Genomic DNA, 25484 nt, shown 5'->3' on the forward strand with positions numbered 1-25484 from the left:
CATGTGATCTCCAGCTTTGTTTCTATCAGGAAGGCCATCTTTTCCAATCACTGTTCCTTTATTTTTGTTTCCAACTTTCACATAACAATCTCCAATAATTACCAATGTAGCTTGATTGTATGTGCAATCAATTTCAACCTAAAGAAATTAGTAGAGTGCCTCACTGTCTTTGTTCCTAGTTTTAGTGGTTGATGTGCAAATTTGAATAATAGTTATATTAACTTAGTTCTTTGTATGAATATAGATCTTATTCTATCACGGATAGCATTATACTTCAAGATAGATCTTAAATGGGACACCGTTCCTCTTGAATGCTTCATTCCCCAAATAGGAAACATATGATTGTTTGATTCAAAATGGTCAATAACAGTTCATTGTACAACACTGCTTGATATGATTGACCTATGGAACAGTGTGTTTGGATTAGCTCCCAATAAAATGGCTTGGGACGAAAGTTCATTTGGGCTGCTATGTACTAACAACGAGGAATCTGAAAGGAAAACAAGAGAAATAATTCCATTCACAACAGCATCTAAAGGAATTATATACCAAGGAATAAATTTAATGATATATATATATACATATATATAGTAAAATTATAAAACACTGCTGAGAGATTAAAGAATACTTAAATAAATGGGGACATGCTTTATGTTCATGAGTTGGAAGAATTATTGTTAATATTTCAGTACTACTCAAGGTGATCAATAGATGTCATTCAATTCTGGTCAATCCTAAAACACTTCTCACAGAATTAGAAAAATCAGTCATCTACTTCATATGGAATGGCAAGAAATCCTTTCAACTAAAAAAAATGCTGAAAGAGAAGAACAAAGTAAAAGGCCTCATGCTTTCTGATTTTAAAATATACTATACAGCAACAGTATTTAAAACAGAATGATAATAATATCACAGATCAGAGTAATAGAAGTAAGAATCTAGAAATAAACTCACATATAGTAGGAGGATTCCTCAATATGATTTGGGCCATATATGAGAAGTCAACAGGTAACAGTAGAAGTAATGGACAAAGACAGCACTTTAAAAGTTTTTGAAAAGGACAGTAAGTTCATTCAGTAAAAAAAGAAGAGCCTTCAATAAACTGTACTGGGACAATGGGATATTAGAAAAACGAAACAGGGTATGTAGGGCTCACATCATACACAAAACAAATTCAAAATGACTTAACGACTTAAGTGTGCAATCTAAACCCTTATAATTCTTAGAAGAACAGGGGCAGCACTCTCAGGCATAACGTTCAAGAACAACTGTATATTATATATTACAATAAAAGCACAAACAGCAAAAGAAAAATATATAACTTCATAAAAATTAAGGCATTTTGTTTATCAAAGAACTTTACCACTAAAGTGAAAATGCAAGCTACTGACTAGGAGAGTACCTTCAGAAACCATATATTTAACAGAATCTAATATAACCAAAAAGTACATAAAGCTTTGACAACAAAAAGACAAAACACAAACAAAATGAGCATAAGATTTGAATAAATATGTTACTAAAGTGAACATGCACTAAGAATATGAAAATACATTCAGCACCATTAGTCATCAAAGATGTAAATCAAAACCAAAATGTGATACCATTTCATTCCCATTATAATGACTACGATAAAAGCAAACAAAGAAAATAATAATGTTGGCAAATATATGAAGAAATTGGAACCGTTATCAACAGTTAGTGGGTATACTACAAAATGGTACAATTGTTGTAGAAGAAAGTGTGCCAGTTCTTCAAAACCAAAAACGGCAGAACTCAACATTACTCAACAATTTCACTCCTAGGATTTGGTTCTTAGGGTTAAGTACCACTGAGTCAAGTTCAACTTGAGTTGGTCCTGACTCGACCATAACTAACAACAAAAACCCTATGTACAACAGAAAAAAAAGATACTGTTAGATTCAATGCCATTCTCACAATTGTTTTGTTAGAGCACATCATTGCAGCCACTGCGTCAGTCTATCTCATTAAGAGTGTTGCCCATTTCCATTGTTCATCTACTTTACCAAGCATGATAGTCCTTTTCCAGGGACTAGTTCCTGTTGATAAAACAACCAAAGAATGGAAGACACTCTCCTTTCTAAGGAGTAGTTTGACTGTATTTCTCTCGAGACAGATTTGTTTTTCTGGCAGTCAAATATTTTTCACCAATATCACAATACAAATGCATTAGTTTCTCTGTGGTATACCTTATATATTGTACAGCTTTCTCATGCAATTAAAAATACCATGGTTTGGGTCAGGTGTACCTTAATCCTCAAAATAACTGAAACAGACATTTGCACACCATTATTCATTGCAGCACTATTCACAATAGACAAAAGGTGTAAACAACTGAAATATGCATGAACAGACCAAAGGATAGATAAAACATAGTACACACATGAAATGGAATATTACTCAGTCGACAGAAGAAATGGCATATGGTGCAATATGGAATTAACTTGACGACATTATGCTGACCAAAATAAGTCAATCTCAAAAGTACAACTATTATATGGCTTCCCTTATATAGAAAGATAAGAAAAGGCAAATGTATGGAGACCAAAATTTGTTAGTAGTTACCAGGGGCTGAAGGAAGGGGGAAAGGGAGGACTAATGATGATTTTTAAAAAGCATATTGTTTAAGGCTAGCTTTGTACAGCTAATTGATGTATTTAGGGTCAATACGTTGTACACTTATAAAAAGTTGAACAGGTACAAGTTTTATGATAGATATGTTTACAATGCCTAACGAACAGAGAACAACTGTTGAAGCTGTTTGTGTACAATCAAACACCTCAGAGTGTTTGCTCCCTTGCTTTGGAGGTTTAGGGTCATGTTTTCATGAGAAATCCCAGTTAATTTGCCTCCTAGAGGGGTGTAGGGGAGGAGATGAGTAAGTCAGGGTGTGATGTCGCACCAATGAAGAATACAGTTTTCCTCCAGTTCCTAAATGCTTCCTCCCCACCCCACCCCACTACCATGATCCGAATTCTACCTTGCAAGTCTGGATAGAGCGGAGGTTGTACACTGGTGCATATAGGAGCTGGAAACACAGGGAATTCAGGACAGATGACTACTTCAGGACCAGTGGTGAGAGTGGCAATGCCTGGAGGGTGGAGAGAATGTAGGGTAGAGAGGGGGAACTGATCGCAAGAATGTATGTATAGCCTCCTCCCTGGGAGATGGACAGCAGAGAAGAGGGCAGGGGGAGACATCGGACAGTGTAACATATGACAAAATAATAACAATTTATGAATTGTGAAGGGTTCATGAGGTAGGGGGAAGTGGGGAGGGAGGGGGGAAATGAGCAACGGATGTGGAGGGCTCAAGTAGAAGGAAAATGTTTTGAGAATGATGATGGCAACAAATGTACAAATGTGCTTGACACAATGGATGTATGTGTGGATTGTGATAAGCATTGTATGAGCCCCCAATAAAATGATTTCAACAAAAAAGAAAGATGACCATCATGATATCCATCTTATCTTTCATGGCCTGCTACAGAGTGAAGTCTGAAACAGTTATATTTTGTGCAACTTAAGTTTTCTTTGTTCCCTTTCCCACATTGTATTCTGTGCAGGTCAATGTTAGATGATGTTTTGCGTTTCCGTGATAATGTGGTTGCATTATATCATCTTGCTGTGATACAGTCGTTGATGGCTGTACTGCCGTGTTTGGGAAAGTGAAGGACAAGTCGGTGCTGCATATCAAAAGGAGGTCAACTGTGAGATTACTTCTGTTAGTCAGCACCCCCAAATCCTGATCCATTTTTCCCTATTTTCTACATTTCTTACGCTTACCCACCACTACATCTACCACCACCGGAGACTAATCTATATATACCATGTCAATGAGATTCATTGAGTCACCTGCAAGATGTAGTGAAGGAAATAGCATGAAACAAGATAGTAATTACTTTGGGTCTTTCACTGTACTGTTACCTTGAGCTGACCATTTTCCCCAACCATTGCTCCTCCTCAGGTAACTAATGCTACACAACTGACTCCCCCTTTTTATTCGGTTTTGAATCCTGGAGTCATGTTATCTTAGCTGCTACTAGTCCTGATGGCTCTGTCATGTTCCAGTTGGAATGCCAACTTCAAGGTCAGCAGTTCAAACCCACCAGCCACTCTGTAAGAAAAAGATGAGATCTGTCTGCTTTGTAAAGATTTACAAAGACTCAGAAACCCTAAATAAGGTCATTGTAAGTTGGAAATGACTTGAAGGCAGTGTGGTTGTATTTTGGTTTTTACTTGTTCTATGTTCCAGTATGTAACTAAATCCTTCTTGCAATATCCTGTTTCCCCCACATATGCCATTTTAATTCCTGTAGGGACCAAGCTTGATTAGAAACATGTTTATACATAATAAAAAATTTAGGTAAATAGATTTAAACAAATATTTTCTGTGGTATATTTGATCCTCTCTTCCACCATTGTATGCGTGCATGCACACACACGATTCTTTTCTATGATAAATAATACTGAAAATATACTTTGACTAAATCCGTGAATATTTGTCTTAATTTCCCTAGGACACATTCTTAGAAATGAAATTGGTAGCTGAAAGAGAGTGAATATTTTTAAATATCTTAATACAGATTTCCATATTACCCTCAAGTAAACTTGTGACAATTTTACTGATTTATATCAGGAATATTTGAGGCATCTCAATTCACTCAACTTTACTTAAAGCTGTATTAATATTTTAGAAATTTGTATATTTATGGTTAAACAATTCAATTTTGTTTTCATTTCCATTTCCATGCTACTAATGAGGTTGAACTTTTTTTCAGATACTTTGTCCATTTAAATATCCTTTGCTGTTCTATGCCTATTTTTATCCTTTGCCTTTCTAGTTGAAGTTCATCCTTTTTTCTTACATTACTGCATTTACTCATTGTCAATATTTATATTTGATGATGAACGTATCAAAAACAAGTAATACAATCGATTTTGTCAATATAGGTTTTCCAAAGGACTGAATTAGAGATTTATTCCAGAGTTACTTTAAGAGCAAAATGTATTCTCTTCTTGAAACATACACAATGAATATCATTTAATACCATCAGTAACCGTATGAATAAGTTATCAACAGAAAAAGTCCTTTTGAATGGGTATCGAAACTTAAAACACCGTGTTATGTCAAATGGTTGGCGTTTAAATGCAATACTTTTATGGCGGAAGTGCCACTGCTTTCTATTTTTTAGCTCAGGTCACATAACTCTTTGTTTTTATAAAGAAGAAAAATATCTAGGCTACCAAGGAAACCAAGTAAAGGCTATTCCTTGGTAGAGATAAGCTTGCAATATTGTGTGATGGAAAATAGAAATAAGCAAAGTCACAATGTAACTGTCTATTTACATGGTATTTCCATAAAGTTTCTTCCCCCATATATAGTTGTTTCTAAAAAGACAAAAATGATGCTTTCACTACATAACGACAGAAGAGATATGAAGCAAAGATAATTCCTTCCCATTTAAAAACAATAATAAACACTAACATCACATTGCTCATTTTCCATTAAGACAGGGCATTTACTTGTAGATAATTATAGACGATTGAAAATCAGTTTATATTCCTCCCAGCATGCAAGTATTACACTAGAATCACAATGCCTTCCTGAAGTGGCACATTCTCTTGCCCTGATGACTCTGTGGACACCATCTTCATAACAGAACCTGTCCTTCATTTTTATATTTATTATTCCCTACTGATAACACTGTAGGATAAGTGTTGGGCTATTAACCACAAAGTGAACTATTCAAAACCCACCAGCTATTCAGCAAGATAAAGATGAGACTGTCTGCTCTGATAAAGATATACAGTCTCAGATATACAGACCCTATAGAGTATCACTATGAACAAGAATCTACTCAATGGCCAGGGATTTGTTTTTTCTTTTGTTATTACTTTAGTTCAAAGTATTCTCCCTTCGGAATAATAGCCCCTTAAACCCACCACCCTTTGAGTCTCAATTTTCTCCACCTATCAGAGTATTGTCAGGACAACACTATAAAGGTATATCTGATCATTTTTACTTTGCTTGAATAGAACTCTTGAATAACTTTCTATTATTTATAGAACAACATTTGTGCTCCTTAGCAAGGAGTTTAGTATGCTTTAAGATCTAGCTTCTACAAGCTTTTCCAGTTCTGTCTTTCCCTTCACTCACTGTTTAGTTACAAGAAAACAGCTTCTGATCATAACTTTCTCAAACTCATTTCAAGCATGCCTTTGTTTCCCAGCAAAGCCTTTCCTGAACTCCTAAACAGCAAGATTCACACGCTATGCTTTCATAATTCATTAGACATATTGCAATCACAATTCCCTTGTTGCTTGGGTATATGAGTTGTGTCTTGGTTCTAGGGTCGTCCTTGAGGGGTGGACCAACAATATCATCATTTACAATAACTTATAGCACATGGCACACAAAGAACTCAAAAAACAAACCAAACAAAAAACTAATAAAACTCATTGCCATTGAATAAATTCTGACTCATAGCGACCAGAGGGTAGAGTAGATCTGCCCGTGTGGTTTCTGAAACTATAACTCTTTATGGGAGTAGAAAGCCAAGTCTTTCTCCTGCAGGGTACATAAAGCCCTAAAACACAAACCAGAAACCCAGTATTATCAAGTCTATTCCAACGCATATCAACCTTATTTAGGGTTTATGAGACTATAAATCATTACAGAATCAGAAAGCTTCTTTCTCCCACAGAGTGGCTGGTATTTAGCAGCCCAATGCCTAACCCACAGAACCACCAGGGTCCTTACATGTCTACACAGTAGGCACTAAATATATATTTGTTGAATTGAATAGAGAAATAAACAAATATTAACAGGATAAACTGTTGGATAAAGCATATTCATTGAAAAATGCAATGTAAATTGTGCTTCTTCTGCCTCAAATTGCTTAAATAAATCTAACTGGGTAAAATGGCATATGCATATAAAATAAAAAATCAACTGTGTGAGTCAGAGTCCCAGATGAAAACAGATGGTATGCTGCAATTAAGATAATTTGAAGAGGCTTGATTTACAAAGGGTCTAATAATAAAGGTTTGGACAGAGTATAAGGAAACCACAAGAAATACTATGGGAACTTATCTGCACAGTTACAGGTAATGGTAGCTTTTTCTACACAAGTCTGAAGATATGAAGGGATAAAGAGAAAGAGAGGTTATTGGAACTTAAAAATTTGCAGAACAATCTTGATAAAACAATGAGCTTTAGGCAAGATAATCTCAAATGGGGATAAGGAAAGAAATTACTTCCCCATTTTCCACCCTCCTTTTAGTCTACATAAAAGATTTCCAATTGGAAACCACAAAACTCGGGGGGGGGGGGCAGTGGTATATGTCATGGAAGTTATCTCCAGGAATATAAGCAATATGTAGACAGGTGAACATATAATATCTAAAGGGGAGAACAGAAAAGAACCAACATGGTAATTGTGTTAGTCGGGGTAGACTAGAGAAACAAGCTCATGGACACTCATATGTGTATAGGAAAGAGCTTTATATACAAGAGCAGTTGAATATTGAGAAAACAGCCCAGCCCAGTCCAGATCAACTCCATAAATCTTATATATATTAGCCCATTTGTCTGATACTATCTATGAAGTCCTCTTCAGACTCACGAAACAGATACAATGGCACCGAATGCAGAATGATCACAAGCCAGTGAGTTCAAAGTCTTGTGGATCCAGTGGTGATAGAAACATTTCAGCCCAGGCAGGGTCTCCACGTGGTTCCTCCAGTTCTCAGGGCACAGGGTCTGTCAGCATAGTGCCATGTGTCTTGTCAGTAGAGCATCTCTCAGGGAGTAATCTTAGAGAGAGAGTGTCCCCCACCTCCAAGGAGGAACTGAGTTCCCAGAATCCTCAGGAGGCCATGCCCATGCAGAGGGCTAATTGGCTATATCCTGATTGACAGGCTAGACTCTGCCCCTATACCCTTAATACTCAAATTGACACCAGGTTAGATAACTACCAAGAGTAATTGTCTTACATTTTTTACATCACCAAAGAATCTAGTCTAGACCAGTTTATCCATAGTAGGAACTCAATATAACTGAAAACCATTCATTGGCAGCCAATGAGGTTTACCCCCCAGATCTTCCATCAAGAAATAAGTTGCCATTCAGCTGTGAATGGACATGATGACCTCCATCTATAGTGTCTTCAATATTCCCTGTAGTTTTTAAACAAAATTCCTCCTTTTCCAAGCCAATGACTTGCTAAGGTGGTAAACGGTCTACAAACACCACCAATTGCCTGTAACCAATTCCAACTCATGGCAGATTGGCCTTTTCTGCCTAATGCAGGCCTCATTTTTATTCCTTGAGTACTCTACTGAGATGAATGAAATTGAATTTCTCAGATCTACTTCATACTCAGAAGCTCTTCCTGCTCAATTCTATTCCATGCCTATTAATTTTCCATAGTTATTATCCTTCCATAAACCACCTACATGACTAATTTTTGCTTGCCATATGTTTATCAGATGACCAAACATCATATATATCAGTGTTCTGGAAAATAAGAGTGTCTTTATAGAGAGACTGGAATAACAGGTTTACAGAGAAGTAAAATAATAAAATGGGTCTTTAAAAATGAAAAAAGAAAGAACAATCATATATGTCACAACTCTTTTCTTTGATATGTTGGGGATAAAATGAAAGGGTGTGGAGTTTCTGAAATTTTGATAGACTAGTCAATAGAGGCTGTCACCCTTTATTAATTATTCTACATCCTTTCTCATTTTTTTCTTTCCAGTCAACTTCCAACAGGAAGGCTAGAAAAGTTAAAAGCTCATTTTCCTAGATTCTCTTTCACTAGAGGTGGTTGCGTGATATAAATGGTAAGACTCACTTGTCAACAAGAGTTTCTGGGGGACATTCATTTGCATTCCTAATGAGAGGGAAAAGCCTGCAGATAAGGATGCTATCTTGAATGCAGGATGTAAAAGACCAACAGAGTTTGGATAACAGAAATACAAATAATCTCCAGTTTTTTAAAAAAGTTATTTTATTGGGGGCTATTACAGCTCTTATCACAATCCATACATTATCCATTTTGTCAAACATATCTGTACATAGGTTATCATCATCTTTTTCAAAACATTTTCTTTCTACTTCAGTCCCTGGCGTCAGCTCCTCGTGTTACCCCCTTCCTTCCCCACCCATATTCAACCTACAAACCAAACTTAAAGACTTCTGTTTTTTGTTTAGTAAATCTTATTGTTAACAATGTGTATTACATATAATGCTGTGCATGTTATTTGTTCATGGTATTATTATCAGATGTTCACTCCATGATATTCAATTTTTAAAAATCATTTTATTGGGGACTCATACTATTCTTATCACAATCCATACATACACCCTTTTTGTCAAGCACATATGTACATGTGTTGCCATCATCATTCTCAAAACATTTGCTTTCTACTTGAGCCCTTAATATCCGCTGCTCATTTCCCCCTCCCTCCCCACTCCCCCCTACCTCACGAACCCTTCATAATTCATAAATTGTTATTATTTTGTCATATGTTACACTGTCTGATGTCTCCCCCTGCCCTCTTCTCTGCTGTCCATCCCCCAGGGAGGAGGCTATATGTAGATTCTTGTAATCAGTTCCCCCATTCTACCCCACATTCCCTCCACCATCCAGGCATCACCACTCTCACCACTGGTCCTGAATTCCCTGTGTTTCCAGTTGCTATCTGTACCAATGTACATCATCTGGTCTAGCCAGATCTGTAAGATAGAATTGGGATCATGATAGGTGGGGGGGTGTGGAGAAGCATTTTATAACTAGAGGAAAGTTATATGTTTCACCATTGCTAGCTTGTACCCTGACTGGCTCATCTCCTCCCCACAACCCTTCAGTAGGGGGGGTGTCCAGTTGGTTACCGATGGGCTGTGAGTCTCCACTCTGCACTCACCCACATTTACAACGATATGATTTTTTGTTCCTTGATGCCTGATACCTGATCCCTTCGACAGCTTGTGGTCACACAGGCTGGTGTGTTTCTTCCATGTGGGCTTTGTTGCCTCTGAACTATATGGCCACATTTTTATCTTCAAGCCTTTAAGACCCCAGACATCAAAGAACTAAAAATCATATCACTGGGTGCCCACCTTCCTGATACGATCACTGAAGACAAATGTGTGCATAATCAAATGTGGTGAGGAAATTTAATGGTGTCAAGCTACCACAATACTCAATTTTATGATGTGCTATTCAAATCATTCTTTCTAGATTACATTTTCTAAACTGAATCAGGGACTTCATTTGCTTTAAAACATAGTCCAAAATGCTGATAGCTTTGTTAAAGTCAACAAGCATATTTGGGAAGCAGTGAGAGCGTACCATGAAATATATGAAGGAAGAAAGAAAAGGATTATGTAGGAAATGTTCACTAATTTTATTTTACTAGAAACATATTCCTTATTCCATGAATTATCCTTATGATCCAGAACCATCCAAAAGTGGAGTCACTGTTACAACTAACAAAATACCAACATCATTAAACTCTTTATCGTTGGAATACACTTTTTATTATTTGTGTGACATAGTGGTTACTTGTTGGGGCTGCTAATTGTAAATTTTCCAGTTTGAAACCACTAGCCACTTTTGGGGAGAAAGACTAGAATTTCTACTCCCATAAAGAACTACAGTCTTGGAAACCCACAGGAATAGTTATATCCTGTGCTACAGGGTGGCTCTGAGTTGAAATAAAAGCAATGGCAGTGAGTTATTAGATGACACTTATACTCATTGCCATCAAGTTAATTCCCACACATAATGACCATATAGAACAATGTAGAACGGCCCCCTTTGGGTTTCTGAGGCTGTAAATCTTTACAGGAGGAGAAAGCTGTATCTTTCTCTTGGAGAGCAGGGGGATTCCTACATGCAGACCATGAGTTTAGAAACCTAAAACATTACCGTGTACACCCCAAGGCTCCTATTAAAAATAACTGTAAGACAATTAAAGCTCAGATTTCTAAAGCACTGATAATAAAAGGAAACAATAAATTGTTAATGAGTTATTTGATTTATGGTAGAACCAACCTATAATGGAGACATCAGAATAGAACCCCACTATAAGTCAAAGACTACCAGCGTAATCAAACACAAACAATAACAAAACCAACCTAAACCAAAACCTGGTTCTTGAGTTGTTGCCCAGACTAGGCTTGCCAACAATTGTGAACTTCCTCCTACCAGATTTATGTCATGTGCAAATATGTGGTGATCGTATACTATTACATCCTAATTATTTAGTAACATCCTAAACAATTTACCAGGTATCTCACATCTTAGTTCTTACTTTTGATGGACTTGGGGACTCCATAAGAATAAATTTAGATGTGATTCTTTGTTGGAGTTTATACGAATTATCTGGTATTCTAGAGAATTATCAAAGGAAGCCAAAAAGAAAGAGTATCACAGGAAGCCAGAAGGAAGGAAATACATTTTGCTTGCAGAAAGTGAGGATATGAAGCATTGCTGATGAAGATCAAGTATTGCAGACTTCCATATGGATTGGAGCTCAATGTAAAGGAAATCAAAATCCTTACAATTGGACCAATAGGTAACATCATAAGAAATGTAGAAAATATTGAAATTGTTAAGGATTTTGTCTTGCTTCAATCTACAATCAATGGTCTTGAAAGCAGTTGTCAAGAGATCAAATGATGCATTGCATTGGGTAAATCCAAAGCACAAGAACTCTGTGGTAGTTACATAATCTGATGTCAATTTGAGATTGAACAGGGAAGGGGGTGGAGTCTAGTCTGTCAATCAGGTCATAGCTTGATGACCTCATTTGGAGGTGCCACAGAAATGAACAGCTCGCTGGAGGGGGGACACAGATATACTCCCTGGAGACATTCCAGATGACCAACACATGGAGTGACACTAGTGCCCTGTGCTGGAGAAGCCACATAGAGACCCCTGTCAGTGCTGAGATGCTTACACTGCCACTGGATCCACAAACCTTTCCACCCACTGGCCTGTGATCTTCCTGAATTCAGCATCAAGGCATCATTTCATGTGTTACATGAGTCTGAAGAAGACTTCATAGATTGGTATCGGACATATGGGATAAATATGAGACTTATGGCCTTGATCTGGACTGGGCTGAGATGTGATCTCAATATTCAATTGCTCTTGTATAAATACTTCTTCCTTATACACATATGAGTCTCCCTGGATTTGTTTCTGTAGTCTACCCAGACTAACACAATTGCTACTAGAGGTGGTGCTAGAGACACAAGATCATAATTACGGGCTTCTCCAATTGGTTCTCCAGCTTGATTAGGCTTAACAGAACTGATAATGCAATAGCTAGCCCTAAAGGCATGGATCAGTCTGCCACTGTTACTAGAGTGTTTGATGTTAGTGCATGATATGAAGTCCCAAAGCTAATATCCAAAGTATCACCACCAATAGATGAAGTGCTGGTGAGAGGAGGAGCTCTGGGTGATCTTGTGTTTGATATTTTCCCAGCAGTTTTATCAGGATGAGAAGTACAGGGAAGCTGGTTAACTGGTCTTCCTTACAATAGAAAATGTGATCAAGGAAAGGGATAATTTCAAAACCTCGGAAGCACTTCTCAAGTGCTGAATAACAGACCTAAAAACTTCTGCACATGTTACAAAGGAGAGTCTTCTCTCCTCTAGTAATAGAGCTGACATTGACAAAAACCAAATCCAGAGTCTCATTATACGAGAATCATCTGAATTGCATACCTAGAACAGTGTCTGACATAAAAGTAAGGGCATTAATCTGGAGTAATTGGGTCCTGAAACATGGGATGGGAACATATAGGCTGATGATACAGAAGAGGAGAAGATTGAGCCCTAGAGTCAATTGAGCCACCCTAGTCAATAGATCCACCCCTCCCACCTGAGGGGATTAATCCACTATCAGTTAAACAACTCACACTTGAGCAGATAGATTAACCAAACTGATCAAGCTGAAATGCTAAGGTGGGGCTGCATCTGTAGCTTTGCCTGGGGGAAATGCTTTACAAGATACTGCTGAGAGCCTCTAGAAAAAACCCCCACCACCCATTATTTTCTGTAGATCTGTAACTAGAATTAATTCTCAGAAAGTTCTTAAAGGTGAGGCTCGGATGATGACTAAGGAAGAAATACGCTATATTCATAAAGATCTGCTCAAGATTTCTAATACATCCTGGATGCTTCCTCCCCCCAACTACCATGATCTGAATTCTACCTTGCAGGACTGGATAGGATAGAGGTTGTACACTGGTGCATATGGGGGCTGGAGGCACAGGGAATCCAGGGTGGATATTACCTTCAGGACCAAGGGTGTGAGGGGCGACGCTGGGAGAGTGGAGGGTGAGTGGGTTGGAAAGGGGGAACTGATTAAAAGGATCCACATGTGGCCTCCTCCCTTGGAGATGGACGGCAGAGAAGGGGGGGAAGGGAGACTCCAGATAGGGCAAGATATGACAAAATAACAATGTATAAATTACCAAGGGCACATGAGGGAGGGGGGAGTGGGGAGGGAGGGGAAAAAAAAAGAGGACCTGATGCAAAGGGCTTAAGTGGAGAGCAAATTCTTTGAGAATGATTGGGGCAGGGAATATGCGGATGTGCTTTATACAATTGATGTATGTATATGTATGGATTGTGGTAAGAGTTGTATGAGCCCCTAATAAAATGTAAAAAAAGAAAAGAAGAGAAAAAAAAGAAAATGATTAGGGCAAAGAATGTACAGATGTGCTGTATACAATTGATATATGTATATGTATGGATTGTGATAAGAGTTGTATGAGCCCCTAATAAAATGTTTTAAAAAAAGATTTCTAATACATACAAGCAGACACCTAGGGAATATCTCTGGGAATGGTTACTAAGGGTGTGGGATACTGGTGCAAGGAATGTAGCATTAGACCAGCCTGAGTTTCTTAGAATCCCTAAACACTGATTCTTCCTTCAACTTCTCAGCAAGAGAGGTTAAGTGAGTATCTAATTGCTTATTTGGATGGGTCACTGAAGCATGGGCTTCCAGACGACCTAGATTAGACCGACTTGAGGTACCTGACCTATCTTGGTACACTGTAGAAGAAGGCATCCAAAAGCTTAGGGAAATTGGTATGTTGGAATGCATCCATCACAATAATCCCATAGACCCAAAAAAAGAGTGCCCCAAGGACATACCTTTCACCACAACCATAAGAACAAGTTTGTGAAGTGGGACCCAGCACCTCTGAAGACTCCTGTGATTGCTATTTTATGTACACCAGGATTAATAGTGGGAACTTCCCTAAGTGAACTCTGACATTTGCCTACAATGGGGCTGATTGGGCTCTGTGGTGATAGAGGGCAGGTGTCAGCACTGAATGTCAGCACCGAATCAACAGAGATGGGGTGGAAGTGGTTATCGTAATGGACAGCAAGGTTTCCGTAGTAACCAAAGGAACCTGTCTCATGTGTACTTATGGTATTGGCTACTTAGCCACAGTTTCCCTAGGAGTAAAATATATGGGAAACATACTAAATATTTATGTGATCTATACAGGTAGAAGAATGGGAGATCAGGTGAATAGAAGAATAGAGTCATGACCACTCAATCAATTTCAAGGCCAGAGGCAGTTTACAGACTCACAACCTCTTGAGTGATAGGAGGAAGGCCAGGCCCCTTTGAAGAAGGACCCTGCTACATCACTGAAGGACCTGTGGCCTTTCACAAGAGTGGCTGTTCATTGGGGGAAAAGAAATAATCAAACTTTTCTGGGATTACTGGCAAGTGGCTCTGAACTGACACTAATTACAGGAGCTCCAAACTGTTTTTAAGGCCCACTAATCAGAGAGGGGACATATGGAGGTCAAGTTATCAATGGAATTTTAGCTCAGGCTTGCCTCACTGTGGGTCCAGTGGGCCATCCTGTCATTACTTCCCAACTTCCAGAATGCATCATTCTGGAATGCATTCCAGTGCATCATTGGAATAGACATACTTAGTAACTTGCAGAACCCCCATATTGGACACCTGAAATGTGGAATAAGGGTTATCATGGTAGGAAAGGCCAAGTGAACTCCATTAGAACTGCCATTGACCAGGAAAATAGTAAACCAAAAGAAATACCACTTTCCTGGAGGGATTTCAGAGATTAGTGCCACCATCAAAGACTTGAAGGATGCAAAGGGTGATGATTCCTACCACATCCCCGTTTAACTCACCTATTTTTGGTCTGTAAAGAAGACAGATGGATCCTGGAGAATGATAGTGGATTATCATAAACTTAACCAGGTGGTGACTCCAATTGCAGCTTCATTCCAGATGTGATTTCATTGCATGAACCAATTAATACTACTCCTGGTCCTTGGTATGCAGCTATTGATTTAACCATTGCCTTCTTCTCAATGCCAGTCTCAAAGGACCACCAGAGCAGTTTGCCTTCAACTGGCAGGGGCAACAATACACTTTCATAACTCTCCCCGAGAGGCACATCAACTCTTCTGTCCTGTTCCATAATTTAGTCTGAAGGGAACTTGAATGCCATCTCTTCTGAAAAATGTCACACTGGTCCATTATATTGATGATATTATGATGATTGGACCCACGAAGGAGGATTTATCAAAGACTCTAGATTCATTGGAACAACATCTGCATGCAACCCAATGAATATTCAGGCACTCTCCACCTCAATAAAATTTCTAGGGGTCCAGTGGTGTAGAAAATATGAAGAAATTCCTTATAAAGTGAAGAATAAGATATTGCATCTGGCCCCCAACAACTAAACAGGAAGCACAATGTCTAGTGGGCCTCAGGATTTTGGAGGCAACATATCCCTCATTTTGATGTTCTACTTCCTCCTATTTATCAAGTGTCATGAAATGCCTCCAATTATGAGTGGGGCTTTTCCAATTTTTTAGCTTTGTGGATTATGTCTATGACTATAAGTACTTATTATGGTAATTTATGGCTATTTCTCCTTAGAACTGACTGTTTTCTATAGTTCCTGTTTGGATTGTCTCCGATGGCTTTAACAAGAAAAGTCCAAATCACAGTGGGGTTTTAGGTTCCAAGTGGTTGGATTTCTTTTTTTACTTCTTTGCTGATGTTTTTCTTTGAAACTCACTAAATGGAAGAGGGAAACAAAGAAGCATCTAGATTCAGAATATAAAGAAGTTGGGCAAAGGAATTAGGCTTAGATGTTCTGTAACGGAGCTGTGCCCACAGAGCTTACTCTGATATACATGATAGAAAATGACCCTGGGGAAATCCCAATTGCTTTTTTCAAGTAGTGCACTGGATTTTGGAAGCGGTTGACTCACTTGGCTGCACTCCCTTTTCTGATGGAAACACCTGAGCTTCAGAATTTGGCTTTGTTCTGGGTAAAAATACTCTGAGCCTGATAACAACCAGGGAGAAAGTTCCAGTTGAGCAAATGTAGAAATTATGGTAGTGGGCCTTGCCTCCACTCTTGTTGGTGGTACCTTTGTGAACGTCTCATACTTCTTCACACAGTTGTTTTTAAAAACAATTTAGACATTTCAGTCTCCTGGTGGCCAATTTATGCATTTGGAGGCCGGGATAAATTGCTCAGATCAATTCTGGAGTCATATTTAGGAGTTACAATTGAGTTTCGTGGTTTGAACAATTAGGTCAAGTACATAGCAGGGTAACCTATTCGTGATAACAATGTAATGAATCTGTTTTATTGTTTTTATTGCTCTCCTGCTCTCAACAGCTGTTTGTGGACCAGTGATGAAAACGTATTTTCTAATATCTTTTGAAATGTATATACAGGGATCTGGTATAGCATTGACTTTTTAAAACACTAAAGAACCTAGATATTTATGGAAAGGTGTATGATTAATATTTAAGAGAAGTAACCACATGCAGTCCTATAGAATGCTCAGTTAAAACCAGAGAAGAAAACAGAGACGCTTCAGGAAATATATAGAAAAGTTACAAGTATAGATTCTTTATGTAAAGAATATGAAATAATTATATTAATTGTGAATGGTCTAAATAAACAAATTAAAGGATAATATTGTAACGGTAGATAATAAAATAAGCTCCAACTATATGCTTTCTACACAAACCCAAATCGAGTACAAAGACAGCTGAACAATAATGAGATAGAGAAAAACATTCCATGCTAACATAATCAAACAAAGTTGAAGTAGGGATAATAATTTCAGATTGAGTAGAATTCAGAAGAGGAAATATTGTCAGAGGTAAAGAAAGGCACTGTGGAATACTGAGGTCAATTTTCCAAGAAGACAAAAGAAATCATAACATATATTTGTATACCTAAAAACAGAGTTCAAAAATGCCCACAGGCAGAACTGATAGAACTACAAGAAGAAATAGACAAATTGAGTATTATAATCGAAAAGTTTAGCACCCCATGAAAAATTAAGGAGCACTGGTGGTGCTGTGGGTTAAGCATTGGGATATTAACAACAACAACAACAAAAAACCCCAGCAGTTCAAATCCTCCAGCTGCTCCATGGGAGAAACATGAAGCAATCTGCTTTCATGAAGATTGACAGCTTCTGAAATCCCGTGGAGCAGTTCTACTCTGTCCTATAGGATTGCTCTGAGCCATTATCTACCCTTTTACAGAGGGTTTGATGGCTTTTTGTGTGTGTGTGTTTTTGCGTTTGTTTTGTTGTTTTCTTAAATCATTAATTTATAAATTCCCAAACCAAGCTAACTGTATCAAGTTAATTCTAAGAAATGTGAGCTTATAGGACAGGGTAGAACTACCTCTGTGGGTTTCCAAGACTGCAACTGCTTATAGGAGTTGAAAGCCACATTTCTCTCCCATGGAGCAGATGGTGGATTGGAACATGCCGACGCCATGGTTAGCAGCTCAACACATAACCCACTATGCCACCAGGTTTCCTGAAATTTACTGCCATTGAGTCAATTCTGACTCATAGTGACCCTATAGGACACGATAGAATGGCCTCTGTGAGTTTACAGTACTTTAATTCTTTACCAGAGTAGAATACCTCATCTTTATCCCTTGCAGACACTGGAGGTTTTGAACTGCTGATTTTGCAGTTTTCAACCTAATTCGTAAAGAAAAATGGAAAGACAAAATGATAGATTAAGCAGGTAGAAAGTCATGATTGACTTGAATAGCAATATAAATCAACTTGATATAACTGGTATTTATAGAATATTCTATCCAACCCAAAGTGAACATACATTCTTTAGAGCTTGCATCTAACATTCACCAAGATAAACTACATTGTAGATCATTGAAGACACTGTAGCAAGTTTCCCATTGACATTGAATTTATTCAGACTCTTAGAGACCATATAGGATTGATTAGAACTGACTATAGGGTTTGCAGGCCAGTAATCTTTAGAAGCAGACTGCCACATGTTTCTTCAGCGGAGGCACTTGTGTGTTTCCACCATGGACCCTTCTATCAGCAGTGGAGGTCTAAAACACCGGAGCTATTTTAACAACTTCAAAAGTAAATACATTATGTAAATTATATTCTTAGACCATGGTAGAATTTAACTAGAAATCAGTAACAAAAAGGTAGATGCCAAATCTCCCAAATACTTTAAATTAAATGAAAACTTAAATTATTAAATTTGTGTAATGAAATGAAAGAATTCTTTGAGATAAAAATCAAAATATTGGTATCAGCTTATTTGATTCCAAGGGCTCAAGTACAAAGAACATGTTTTGAAAGTGATGATGGTAACATATATACAAATGTACTTGATACAATTGGTGGATGGATAGATGGATGGATTGTGATAAGAGCACACTGTTACTGATTTTAAATCATGCAGTATCCTCTTTTACTCATCATTGAGTCAAAGATGACTTTTAATGACAGGGGAGAACTGCCCAATAAGTTTGCTGGACTGTAACTCTCCTGAGAAGCAGCTGGTGGTTTTGAACTGCTGACCTTACAGTTAGGAGCCCAATGTGTAATCACTATGCCATCAGGGCTCGGCTAAATTATATTTAAAATAAACAAATCTTGCAAAATACTATCATTCTATCCCCAAGGCTGTAATTTCCAATTTGTTTACATAATTTCCTCTTTATTTACAAATTTTTATTTAATTTATCAGTAATTATCACTGCATCTTGATGTATAATTTCTATATTTTAGACTGTAGAAGTTGGTAAAATGCTTCAATTTCTCATCATTGACTTTAATAGTTGGTACATAAATTTACGTAATAGCCTTATTAACTTGTGTTCCTTTTAGACCTATGGATGTTATCCTATTGTAGGCAGCATTGTCCTTCAAGATAGATCTTGACATATTCTTTTTGGTATATACTTCACATATACTATTTAATCCCTCAGTCATATTAAGATTTGTGCAATCATCACCATAATCAATTTCAGCATGTTTTCTTGTCATACTCATTGTTGTTAGTTCCCCCCATCCTCCTCTGCCATGCTCCTAGGCAATTATTAATCCAGTTACTGTCTCTATAAATCTACTTCTCCTGGATTTCATATACAGAAAATCATGCAATACACAAATGGGAAGCAAACAGACAAAACTAACAAAAGACAAAACATGGTTGTGACTCCATTCCCTTTCCCATTGTCATAGTTGGCGCAGGAAATCATGATGGTCAGATTGGAAATTTCCAGTACCTGTCCACTGTAGGTCACCAGGATATCGATTTTTGTAGATTCCATTTTTGGAATTCCATTTTTGTAGATTCCATTTCATGTTTGACATCTTCCAATTCTCCCAGATACATTTTGTACTTTCTGTATTCTGAATATTAATGGATGCTTGCAAATGTTTCTTCTCATTCTGTGTTGTGCAACATCAGCAAATGAAGATTCCCAGAACTTTGGTCTATTAACATGATAAAGTTGACTCTCATTTGAGGAAGTTGCTCTTCCTTGTGTGTGTTTTAAGTGCCTTTAACCCGAGGAACTCATCATATGGCACCATGTCAAACAATGTTCTACCATCATGCTAAGTGATTAGATTAACTTTTGGAAGTGAACCTCCTTTCTTCCTAGTCTGTCTTAGTCTGAAAGCTCTGCTCAAATCTGCCCACTGGGGTACTTGAAATATGATACAATAAGTTCCAGTATCACAGCAATGTGGAAGCCACAACAGTATGACAAACTGACAGATTAGTAGGATTTGTCCTGACCTAGGAAAGAAAAGAGAGCCCAAATTAAAATGCAGTTTAAAGAGACACATTTATTAAATATAAAACAGGACAAAGACAAAAAGAAATTATTCAGATGAAGGAGACCTTCAGCAGGATGCTGTAATGGTGTTCAGAGATTCACAGAAATGGGGCCACTTAATTAGGATATGGAGAACAAAGGACACTATCACAAAATCATGGTTGTGGCTGATATATTCATCACAGTTGTATTTGGGACTAAAGAAGCAGGAAAATGACCAAGATTGAGATATGTACACTATTGCAAAATAGAAAAGTTAACAATATTGTTTCAAGGTTCTGTGCCCAAGGCAGTGAGGGTATGAATTATTGCTATGGGACCCTAGTATCCCAAATTCTATCTAGGTCATAGACAGTCCCTGAGAATAAGGTTTCCCCTGCCTGGGATGCTAGGGAAATGATAATAATCCTCTTTCAAATACATTCTGCCTGAAGGCAAATCTTTTCACATTGCTGGTCAATGGACACAAAGAACTCAACGGAGACTGATTCTATGGGTAGATTCAAACGTGGATTTCGGACTCCTGCTATAAACTGTAGCCTTTCACAAGAAAGAACATCTTCCCCTACAGCTAGTCTCCTGGATTTGGATTTTTAACTTCCTGAACTGTGAGAAAATAAACATCAGTTCTTTAATGCCAGCCATTTGTGGTATTTCTATTACAGCAACACTAGCAAAGGCATCATCCTTCTAGTGTCCAAGAAAACTAAAAAAATATTATATTTTTCATGTAAAATTCTACAAAGCATGGTCAATACGTTTTTGTTTTGTTGTGTTTCTGTAAAGAGATGTAAATGTTTTAGACATTGCAGGTCATATATGGTTTCTGTCGCTTTCCCTTTTAAACCTTTAAAAATGTAAACAGCATTCTTGACAGTTAACTCATAGGAGAACAAGCAATAAACAGGATTCAGCCCAAGGATATAGTTTATTTACCTCTGCTCTAAATCATGGAGTTAAGTGGAGGTTGTAGGACTACCCCATGCACATGCACAGTGGAAGTCTAGGAGATCTCATACTGAGATCTTCTCTGGAGAGAGTTGAAATAGAGACTCATTTCACAGAAATGCAACTAATTAACACTAATGGTTTTGAAAACATAATGGTCTCAACTACATATTCAGGGTTTTATCATAAAAGTTATCTCTACAATTTATCCAGTTGTCTTCTCTTTACAATTATTATAAGAAATATTTTGAGGGATAATCACAAAAGTCAGGAGTTAGACCCAGAACTATGTATATGTTTTCTTTTCTCTTTTTTTCTTTCTGTTTTTCTCTTTGGATGTATATCTATATAAGGTAGACAGGCCAAGCAATCTCAAGGAGACAGCAAGGGGATCCACAGTTTGGGGAGGCAGGGGCATGAGAGAGGAGGAGATATGGGTGGAGGGCAGTGGTGAGCCACTACATCCGGTAAAGAGCAGGGATCTAAAATTGATGGAGAGGAGGGTGTAAGGTCTCTGGTGATGTTTGATCAATTGAGTTGTACCTGAAAGGAATTACTGAGAGGTGAACAGGATAGCAGGGTAGGAGGAAAGAAAATAGAAATTGAGGAAATAACAAGGAAGCAAAAATTATATATACATATATGTATATATAGTATGTATAAAGATTAAGTGTGTATATATATAAATGTATATATATATATATTAATACAACCAAGAAGCAGATGAGCTTTGGGCCTCTATTTAAATCATACCTCAGTACATGAAGGGTTTGTCCTAATAATGTGGCAATATATGATACTCACCTTCCTGAGACAATCACTGAAGACAAAATGGGTACATAAGCAAATGCGGTGAAGAAATCTGATGGTGCCAAGCTAATAAATTATATAGCATCTGAGGTCTTAAAGTCTTGAAGTTAAACAAGTGGCCATCTATCAGGAAAGCAACAAAGCCCACATGGAAGAAGCACACCAGCTTGTGTGATCATGAAGTGTCAACAGGAATAGAATGTCAAAAGCAAGTAATCAAATTGACATGAGGGAGTATAGACAATATGGAGGCACAAAGCCCAGCTGTATGATAACTGGACAGTCCCTCACAGAAGGGCCACATGGAAGGGTGCAGTAGAGTGATGATAAAATGCATAACTATCCTCTAGTTCTTTAACATGTTCTCAGCCCACTATTTTGGCCTTAAGTTTTACTTCACTAATCTTGCCAAACCTGTGTATGTACACTAGTATTAGTAAGATCGTTCAATACTCAAAATCCAACATAGATAAACCTGTCAGAAACAATATTGGGAGTAATGATTCCCTGAGAGTATGGGAATAGCGGTGGGAGGGACAACTGAAATCAATGAGGACTGTATAACCCCACTCGAGGGAAGCGAGCATCAGAATTTTAGATGCATCGATTCATTGTAAGGTGTAAGTTATGGCAAAAAAACCCCAATATTAGGGTTCAGGGGGGTCGTAAGGTGGGTAAGGAAGGGGTAAATGGGAGCTGATATAAAAGGGTTCAAGAGAAAATAAAATGAATTGGAAATGATGGTGTCAACAATTGTACAACTACGTCTAATCTAATGTAACTATGGATTATAATAATATCTGTAAGAGCTCTTGATAAAATGTTAAAAGAAAAGAAAGAAAAATCTTTTTTAAAAAAGCAACTTAATTTCAAAAACTTGAAAATCTCTCATGAAGCAATTATTTTTTAGCAAATCTCTGTAAATTACCATGCAAAAGAAACAAGAGGTGGACGTACAAGACTAGGCCAGAAACAGAAAGAAAGGTGAATTACATAGTACATAAATATAGAGAGGAGAGCAGGAAAGAAACCCACAACGAAGAAAATACAAAAAGAGATATGGACTGAGTGACTGAAGGGAAGACAGAGAGGTAGGGACAGAGTCAAAGCAAAGAGAACAAAAAAGAAAAGTTCTTTACAAGCATTAATTTGGCAATTACTGGAAATCTAATTTCAACAATAGAAGCTTAACTGTTCAAATATCTGATTCATGATCTCCTCTACAGATACACGTGGGTGATGTTTGATCTCAAGAGGAAAAATATTTTATACTTTAGAATTCTGGAACTTATTTTCTGTATTATCTACTGAAGAGAGGATTGATTATGTGGTTATGTAAACTATCACATCTGAGAAGAGATTCTGGCTAAGATATAGAGAATAGAACTAGAAGAGACATGTGAAGGGGAAATCATATAGGGCATATAAATAACTGAAAGAATTCTGTACTCAGTCAAATGCCTGGGTTCACATCTAAAATTTGTGCTGAATGACCTTGGTAAAATGATTTAAGGTGTCTCAGATTCAATTTTGTGATCTGTCAATCTCTCTTCATACACACACACACACACACACACACAGTTGTTAGTTAAAAAGTATTGCTCTCAAGGTTCCATTTTATGAGCATAAGTTCATTTCAAATAAGGCATGTTCAAATATGTCTCTGATCAGTAGGTGGCTGTAAATATGTTCTCTCAGCAATACATTTGTCTTAGTTTTATTAGAATGTCTTCAAAAACAAGACAACTTTTTGTGTCATGGTAAAACATGGTTTTAAGGTTTTGCATGAGCAAATATGGTGAAGAAAACGATGATGCCTGCCTATCAAAAAAGGTAGCCTCAAAAAAAAGAAGTAGCCTCTGGGGCCTTAAAGGCTTGAAATTACACAGCAGCAATCTAGCAGGAAGGCGTATAATCTCACATGGAAGAAGCACACCAGCCTGTGTGATTATGAGGTGTCAACGGGAGCAGATATCAAAAGATCCAAATAAACAATTGTATGGATGTGAACGAGGGGAGTTTGAGTGGAGATCCAAAGCCCATCTGTAGATGATTGGACATACCCCCACAGAAGGGTAACAAGGAAGGGCAATTCAACCATGGTACAGTATAGCACCAAAGAAACGCATAATATTCCTCTAGTTCCTAAATGCTCACCCCCTTCCCACTACCATGACTCAGTCCTACCTTACAAATCTGGCTATATTGGAGTACACAAATTGGTACAGATAAGATCTCTCAACACATGGAATTCAGGACAGATAAAATCCTCAGGAATATTAGTGGGAGTAAGAATATCATGAGGGTAAGTGAATGGTGGGGACATTGGGGGGAGGGGTATAAAGGGGGAACCCATCACATGGTTGGATCTATAGCACACCCCTCCCACACACGGGGACAAATAACAGAATGGTGGGTGGAGGGGAACAACAGACAGTGTAAGGCACGAAAAAATAATAACAATATTCATGATGGTGGGAGGGTGGTGAGGGAGGGGGGGAAAGAGGAGCTGATACCAAAGGTTTAGGTAGAAAGAAATTGTTTTGGAAGTGTTGATAGCAACATATGTACAAATGTGCATAATACTATTGAATGATGGATTGTTACAAGATTTGTAAGAGTCCCCCAATAAAATGATTAATTGAAACAACTTTAAGTTGAAGGTTAATATCAAATTTCTAACAAAATTCACAGTGGATATCTTCCCAAATCATTGAAGCATGGCAGTAAGATAACAGGAATGTTACTCCACATCACCAACAGTATTTTAGATGTATCAAACATTTTGTGAAAGGTTAAGAAGACTTCAAAGATGAGCCAAGAAAGGGAAGGCTGTCGATCTCAAGCAATGAAGACACTGTGGCTGAAATATAGACACTAGAGGGAGAAGACCATTGATGCTGTTGGAGTTGGAATCTTACATGTTTGAGTGTTTTCAATTTTAAGAAAATATTTTGGACTCAGCAAGCTTTTGGTCGACTCAATCAGTGCCAAAAGTGTTATTAATACATCAGGTAGCTCTAAGGAATGATGTTTCCACCAGTCTTTAGCAGATTGAAGCTAATGAAGATGATCGCATGGAGCCAATAAAATTTGATTTACCGATATGACCCAGAAAGAAGGTCCAATCTAAAGTGCTTTCCTAGCTGATGGTGCCCGTATATCGAAAGAGATAGTGTCTGGGGTCTTAAAGGCTTGAAGGTGAACAAGCAGCCATCTTGCTCAGAAGCAATAAAACCCACATGGAAGAAGCACACCAGCCGGTGCGATCACAAGGTGCCAAAGGGACCAGGTATAAGGCATCATGCAAAAAAAGAATATATATATATATATATATATATATATATATATATATATATATATATATATATATATATATATATATATATATATATATATACCATAGTGAATGAAGGGGGAAGTGCAGAGTGGACACCCGAGGCCCAAGTGTCGACCACTGGAGATCCCCTCACAGAGGGGTTTAGGAGAGGAGACGGGTCAATCAGGGAGCGATGTAGT

General features: G+C 37.7%; 1 pseudogene; it reads left to right on the forward strand.

Moving 5' to 3' along the window:
* Positions 1-993: 993 nt before the first annotated feature.
* On the forward strand, positions 994-22490 carry LOC142433322 (transmembrane protein 19 pseudogene; annotated as a pseudogene).
* The last annotated feature ends 2994 nt before the right edge of the window (positions 22491-25484 follow it).

The sequence above is a fragment of the Tenrec ecaudatus genome, chromosome X (assembly GCF_050624435.1).
Source record: "Tenrec ecaudatus isolate mTenEca1 chromosome X, mTenEca1.hap1, whole genome shotgun sequence".
Taxonomy (NCBI): domain Eukaryota; kingdom Metazoa; phylum Chordata; class Mammalia; order Afrosoricida; family Tenrecidae; genus Tenrec; species Tenrec ecaudatus.